We start from the raw sequence: 6952 nt of genomic DNA, 5'->3' as shown, positions 1-6952 counted from the left end.
TATCTGTTTAAATCGACTATCTACTCCCATCTTAAATAACGAGTCAACCTACCGAATATTATATGGTAAACCATCTACCTATGAAAATCTTATAGTTTTTGGATGTCTTTGTTATCCATGGCTTAAACCGTATACCAAAATTTGGAGGGTGAGTCAAACTACTAAAAAAATAACGTTTAGCGACGGATACTAGCAACGAATATTATTCCATCACTATATAACCACGGATTTACAACGGAATAGACATTTTGTTGCAAGAATTGCAAATATTTTTTTGAGTTATGATATAGCGACGGATTGAAGAGGAAATATTTGTTTGGTCGCTAAAAATAAGCGCGAAATTTTGGCGCCCTAGTTTTGGCTACCAATTTGGCAACCAAGTAAGTGTGACCAATTTAATTAATATTCCGCGACGATTTAATGACGGAAAAAACGTTACTAAACTCAAAATATATATTTTTATAAAATTTAATTTATATAGTGAAGAAAAATCCATCGCTAGAGTTAAATCTAAATAAATATAATTTTTGCTAGCAACGGATATTAAAATCCGTCACTAAGTCTGTTGCAAAGTTATATTTTTTCTAAGCTAAAACGCTTCACTTTCCATTTTCACCAGAAGCTCTCATCTCTCAAAGTAAAGGCTATGTAAGCTCTCTGACGGAACTTTCCTTCTCTGATGGCTAACACTCCCATCTCCTTCAATCTTCATCTCAAAGTAAGTGCTCTAACTCTCATCTTTTTGAATCTTCCATTTCTATCTAAAAAGTGAGCTCTCAAACTATCATCTTTATGTCTCTGATAGGTTTGTGAAGATTGGAGTTTTTAGCTCTCAACTCTTTTCATTTCGTTTAGTTTGAAGTATTATTGAGATGTGTTGAAATAGTGGGTTTTATCAATGTCACTATTCTGAAAATAGGGTTGAAAATACTTTCAACTCTTCCATTTCCTTTAGCTCGAAGTAAGTTTGAGATGTTCTGAAAATAGTGATTTTAGTAGTTTGGGTATTCTGAAAATAGGTTTTTTTTTGTTTTTTTTTTTGTATTATGATTTTCTGAAAAATTGGGATTAGGGTTCAACATTACAATGATTTACTTTTATTTGCTTTTGTGAAAGTAAATTGCACACTGATTTGCTTAATTTTGTATTCTTATTGCAGCTACCTTTCATTGATTGTGACTACTAACTATCGCTTTACTCTCTTCACTTAAAGGTATGATTTTCTCCCCCTCCCGCAACTACCTAATAGTTGCTTGTAGTTTTTCATTGGCAATAAGAAAATTTTGCTGCAAAAGATTGAATAACAGTGAAGGGTGCAAGAGCTGGTATTTGCTCTGTTTTGGAGTTGTTTTGGTGGTTTGGGAAGGTTGAACGTGATCATTGGGAGGGTTGGGATTTTGCAAGACGTTGCTTTTTTTTTTATGAGGGGGTGCATTTCTTAAACTCATTCGAAACTTTCGAGATATAAGATTGAGTGACATACATATGTTTGTCATTGTTCAGGGGATTGTGAAAATTGTTTTTTTTGTTGTTTATTGTGAATAATTTCCTCATTATTCCTTTTGGGTTCCCGATATATGCTCTGCTTCACATGAATTGTAGCAATACTACTATCCTCATTTGCATTAGATTGCAAAGGACTTTTATCAATAGAGTTAGGAACTTGCCAAGAATGGTGATTAGTTCATTTTTATGATAAATAATATTAAAGTTATATTGAATCTAGCTTAGAAGTTACTTCTGTGGTAATTTTGGTTTTACGATTTAAGAACCTTTTGACTAGCATGATATATGATTTCTTTTTTATTTTGTAATCGGTATTCTAATATTGTTTAGCTGAGAATCTATGAAAACAGTCTCTTGCATTTGGGTGAATAAGATACAAGCATATGACATTAAAACATAGAAACAATTGTAAGTAAGCGTGAGTGTAATTTTGAAAAATATTAGACATATTTATATAATCAAACAATTGAACAAGCAGAGAGGATCATGTAGAATAGCACATCGAATAGGTGTTTTAGGTGTTAGAGAAGGATCACACAACATGGCTTCTCATAATAAGACCAATCACATACTCTTCATGAAAGTATAAATAACCAATTTTCTTGTAGGGATTGGTTTATACACTAAAGTCTAGGCCAAAGGTGTTAATGACACTGATTTGGTATGTTATTATCATTTGTGAATATGTTGGCTTGACAATAAGTAATTGAGTCTCCATGATCAGTGCTATTGGCTAAAGACACATGTTAAGTGCTTATGCAAGTCAAGACAACAACTAATTCATATTAATTGTTTAGTAGTTATTTGTTTCTATTGTTCTTGTTAATAACCAAGACGTATGATGTTTAAATATTGCAGGTATCTACTACTATAACATTTATACTTAGTATTTGGTTGTCATTAACTTGAAGTAAGCCTTGATCTTTATTTTTTTCCCTTGATTTTTCTAAAGATATACTCTCAAGATATTTACTTTACTGATCGTAATCAGGAAGAAGAGTAGTAATTCCACAGAAAGGTATTCTAAACTTTAACTTCTTTTTTGGTCTTATTTGCTAGAGAAATATATTCTAGACTTTAACTTCTTCGTTGGGTTTATTTGTTGGACGAATTGTTGTACTTAAAGAGGAAACTCATTTGATCGTCTTACAAGCTGTCTTTTTGAAACAAATATTGTTTATTTTGCTAGTATTTTTTGGTAGAGAGGCTGATCTGCCACTGTAATTAGGTATCTTCAATTTTATAAGATTTACATAACCTCTACCTTAAGCTAAAAGTGTGTGCCAATTTATTGGATGACTTATTGAACCTTGTTATTTGAAGTAGTCCTGCCAAGACTAAGTGTTTCTCTCTAATTGAAGGACTTGAGATTCATATTTTAACTAGGTAGCATCAGTAAGTTGGCTGAAATTAGAATGTTTTAGTAGCTTGATTTGTGTTAGAATGCTTCATTATTTTGTAAGTTGACTGAAATTAGAATTCTTTAATAAGAAAACTTTTTTCCAGCTAAGTTTGTTTTGAAAAGCTGTTAAGCTTCTTTTTTTTTCTAGCTTTACCTCTAAGCAATTTCAGCAACTTATTTTGTCATGTCAATTTGTATATTTGACCAAATTTTGAATATAAATGAGAATCTGTGAATTTCCAGTATGCATGTTCTTAAAAATGTGCTTGTTACTGTAAGTAGTCCTCAATCAACTTCTGTTTGTTACTAAATGTTTTATTTATTTAAACATGAATAGGTACATGAACAATCTAGAACATAGTTGGATGTGTGAGATGTTGGATGGTCGAGGGGCTATAAATTCAAGTTTCATAGGTGACGTTGATAAATTTATCCAATATGCATGTTCTCAAATGAATCACATGAGTGGTGATAAAGTTAGATGTCCATGTTAAAAGTGCCACAACTTTAGATACATGGAAGTTTAAATTGTTAAACATCCCCTTTTTAAGTCTGGATTTGTTGATGACTATTTTGTCTGGAAGCATCAACTGAAAAAAGAATTGATCAATGATATTTCTTCGGGTCAATATTTTCATGGTAGTTCTCATCCTGAATTAGAATATGATAACCCATAACGGCAAATGATCTGATGGTATTCAATATTTCACTCTCTTAAAAGGCTAATCCCCTTTACTAATTTGTTTCTTTTCTTATATGATCTCTTTACTATATGGTTAAACACAATGCTAACTGTTTCACTCCTATATTTGCAGGCATAAGTTTTTCCAGATGATTTGATAGCTTTTTTTGGAGGCATTTCAAAATATTTTAGCACATTTTCACTTGATTGGAAAATACTTTAGTAATCAACTTATTGGCTGTAAGTTGTAAATATCTTCAAGTTAAATGTACTGCAATCATCTTAAAAGGTTATGTATTTTCTACATGTCCAAGTAATGGTTTTCCTTGTTTATTTCCTTTAAAAATCTTAGATGGTAAAGTAATATCCGTTAGATGGTAAGCCTAGAGGACATGCACCTTTGATTTATTTATTCCAAAAAAATTTCTTAGCAGTGATAAGGAGCATATAAAATCCACAAAAGTATCTACATTAGTTATAGGGGTAAAACCTTTGAGATAAACAAATTAGCTAAATAGTTAGACTTCAGTAAGAGGTTTGAGTTTTTGTGCTAGCAAAGCATCTGGTGTTGCTTCTGTCCATAAATACCAAAAGCTGATTGTTGGGACCATTTCCCATACCTTTCTGATGATTTTATCAACTCTCCAAATATATCAACTTTCATAGGCTTGCTTCACTGTCTTAGGCATGACCCATTTCAATCCAAAAGTTGTACAGAAGTAGTTCCAAGCTTCATAGCACCAGTGTGAGTTCTTTGGCATAGGTTGTCTTGGGTAAGACATGCCCCTCTTACAAATGTAAAGTGTGTGGTTTCCTATTCTTTAGAAACTTACATAGTTGACCAATATTTCTTTAACTTTATTTATTACATGAAGCATATGAAGAGATCTTACGAGAAAAAAATGGTATCTCAATCTGATATTGATCAATCTAAAGCGTATTACCAAGCTGCAGGTGGAGAAAAGAACAGAAGAATATACGGTCTTGGAACTAAAGCGAAAAATTACTACAAGCATAAGCTTTGTGCCTCATCATCTGTACGACCTTCAGTTTTTCAATCAAAATCAACAACAAATATGGATGAATTTTTAAAGAAAATGCTTCATGCACTTATTAATCATCTTCATCCTATTCTTATGGAACGGGTACAAGAAGTGATTACTCCCTTGACAATCCGTCACCTTTGACCCCCATAGTGCCTCCTCCTGCTACTACTAATGAGGTTGATCCCTTAGTTTCAAGTGACGACGATGCTATCCTATAGTACCCGGGCAGCTTTAACTTTCTATATTGTTTCTTCTTTTGGAAATTACAAATTGTGCCGTAACAATAGTTAATGATTGTAGAAGATTTTAAGAACAGTTGATACATTGATTTTGATGTTTTGCACTAAAAATATGTGATTTGAATTATGCTATCTACACATTGATTTTGATTGTTTTGCTGCCTAGAATACTCTCTCTATATACATAAAGTTGCAGACTAGTTGTTATTACTTAGTCATTGTAATACCATCTGCTCTTAGTACATCCATGTATGCACCCATATAATTTTATTCTTAGTCAGGTGATGCATATGTTAGGTGACTAACTTATTAATCTTCTGAACTTTAGAACTGTTGCGCAAAATTCTCAAGTGATGCGTCTGTCAAATTTGCAGATTTTTCAAGTCAAAAATTTGCAGCTGCTGTGCAGGCTGTGCAGAATTATGAGTATATATTTTACGAACTCTTTACTAACATCTTCCAGAATTATGAGTATATATTTTACGAACTCTTTACTAACATCTTCTTGTATGGTATATGTTTGTATCTGAACACATACTATGCACATAATATGATTATATCTAATAATTAATTGATTTCTTTTTTTATAGGATATTATAAAAGGTAGAGATCCAACACCGAGTGAGTTACATTAGCACGTTAACACGGTCATGATGAAAATCATTTATTGGTGAACGTTCTTGAATTTTCCATGTAAGTCAAAAACTTTAAAGCTTATCTAAAAATGTAAATGCAGGTCTCATAGGTTCAAAATCATATTAGTTGCTGTTGTTTTTGTATAATGAAGGTGTTGTTTTGATGCCTTTTCGCTGCAATTTTAGTATTGTTTTAGTGCGATCCTACTGCTGTTTTAGAATGACTCTTGTGCAGTTGTTTTTTGTGAAATTCGAGTCATGTTTTAGAACGTATTTGTTTATGTTGTTTTGGTATAATGTAGGTGTTGTTTTAATGCTTTTCTACTGCAATTTTAGTGTTTTTGGTGTGATCCTACTGCTGTTTTAGAGTGACTCTCATTCGATGTTTTATGTGCAATTCTAGTCGTGTTTTAGAGCGTAATTTGTTGCTTGTAGTAAAAAGAAAAAGTAGTTAGCGTCAAGTTAAAAATTGCAGTAAAAGTGATGGTTTCGTACCTTGGCTAGTCAAGTTTCAAGCGTCTCGTTTCTTTTTTTTTCTTGTGCAGATCTTGACCCTACCCTCCTTTTCAATTAATGAATGTATAAATCTTGAATTTCTTGGGCTTTCATCCTCTGTGTATTGGCATTTCTGTAAGTTGCAGCTCCTGATTATCATGTTGAGTAGACTGGGTTCTTTCGACTATAGTATGAGTGCTTGCAGGTTCCTTTCACACTTCAATTTTAATGGGAGTTACAGTAGACACCATTGGGTTGTCCTGAATACCAAATGAGAAATTTGAGTACTGTGCATCATTAGAGTAGTTACCTGCAACTTGGTTCCTTGATTTACTATCATGTGCAAGTGCTTTTGTGTGTGTGGTTTGGGGGTCTTGGGAACTCTTGTCATGTATTGTCTGTATCTGTGTTTTGGGGGATCTTGAGACCTCTTGTCCTATTTTTATCATATGGTTGAAAGATGTACACTGTATTAAAGCTTAAAATCTTATACATCTTTCTACATTTTTCTTCAAAATTTATTTTGTTCCTTATCTTTAATGCTTTCTCATTTCCTCTACTTATTATAGGAAAAATATGAAGAAATATTACGATAAAAAGCTGTGTCTCAAACTGTTTTGATCAATTTAAAAAAATATTACTAAGCTACGGGGAAGAAAAGAAAAGAAGAATATACGGTCTGTTGAATCCATCCCATTGTTTTAGTCAACTTTATCTATTCAATTGGTACAAGCAATTGTTAAAAAGGAATAGTAATTGGAGTTGAAAAGAAAAGATTTGATAGTTGGCAAATTGGTAAGATTTGCAACCATTTTTGACTTTGCTATATTTACCTATGTCATTAGTGACATAGGTATGGTTTTATCCTTCTATAAATAGAGCATTCTTGCTCATTTGTAGAACACACCAAGTTAGAGAGAAAAACTATATTGAGAGCAAAGTGAGGT

The 6952-nt window shown here is 32.4% G+C and overlaps 1 long non-coding RNA gene across 2 annotated transcripts; it reads left to right on the top strand.

Moving 5' to 3' along the window:
• The first annotated feature begins 604 nt into the window (after window positions 1–604).
• LOC114077127 lies at window positions 605–6675 on the top strand. 2 transcript variants are annotated; one of them, XR_003578163.1, is made up of 8 exons: window positions 605–718; window positions 1160–1213; window positions 2459–2524; window positions 3246–3322; window positions 3724–3830; window positions 5250–5301; window positions 5466–5568; window positions 6575–6675. It is a non-coding gene; the product is annotated as an uncharacterized LOC114077127 (long non-coding RNA). The 2 variants fall into 2 exon arrangements; XR_003578162.1 differs by lacking the exon at window positions 6575–6675 and having other exon boundaries at window positions 5466–5824.
• The last annotated feature ends 277 nt before the right edge of the window (window positions 6676–6952 follow it).

This window comes from Solanum pennellii, chromosome 5 (assembly GCF_001406875.1).
Source record: "Solanum pennellii chromosome 5, SPENNV200".
NCBI lineage: Eukaryota > Viridiplantae > Streptophyta > Magnoliopsida > Solanales > Solanaceae > Solanum > Solanum pennellii.
Note: the sequence above shows the minus strand (reverse complement) of the source record. Positions and strands in the feature narration are given on the sequence as shown.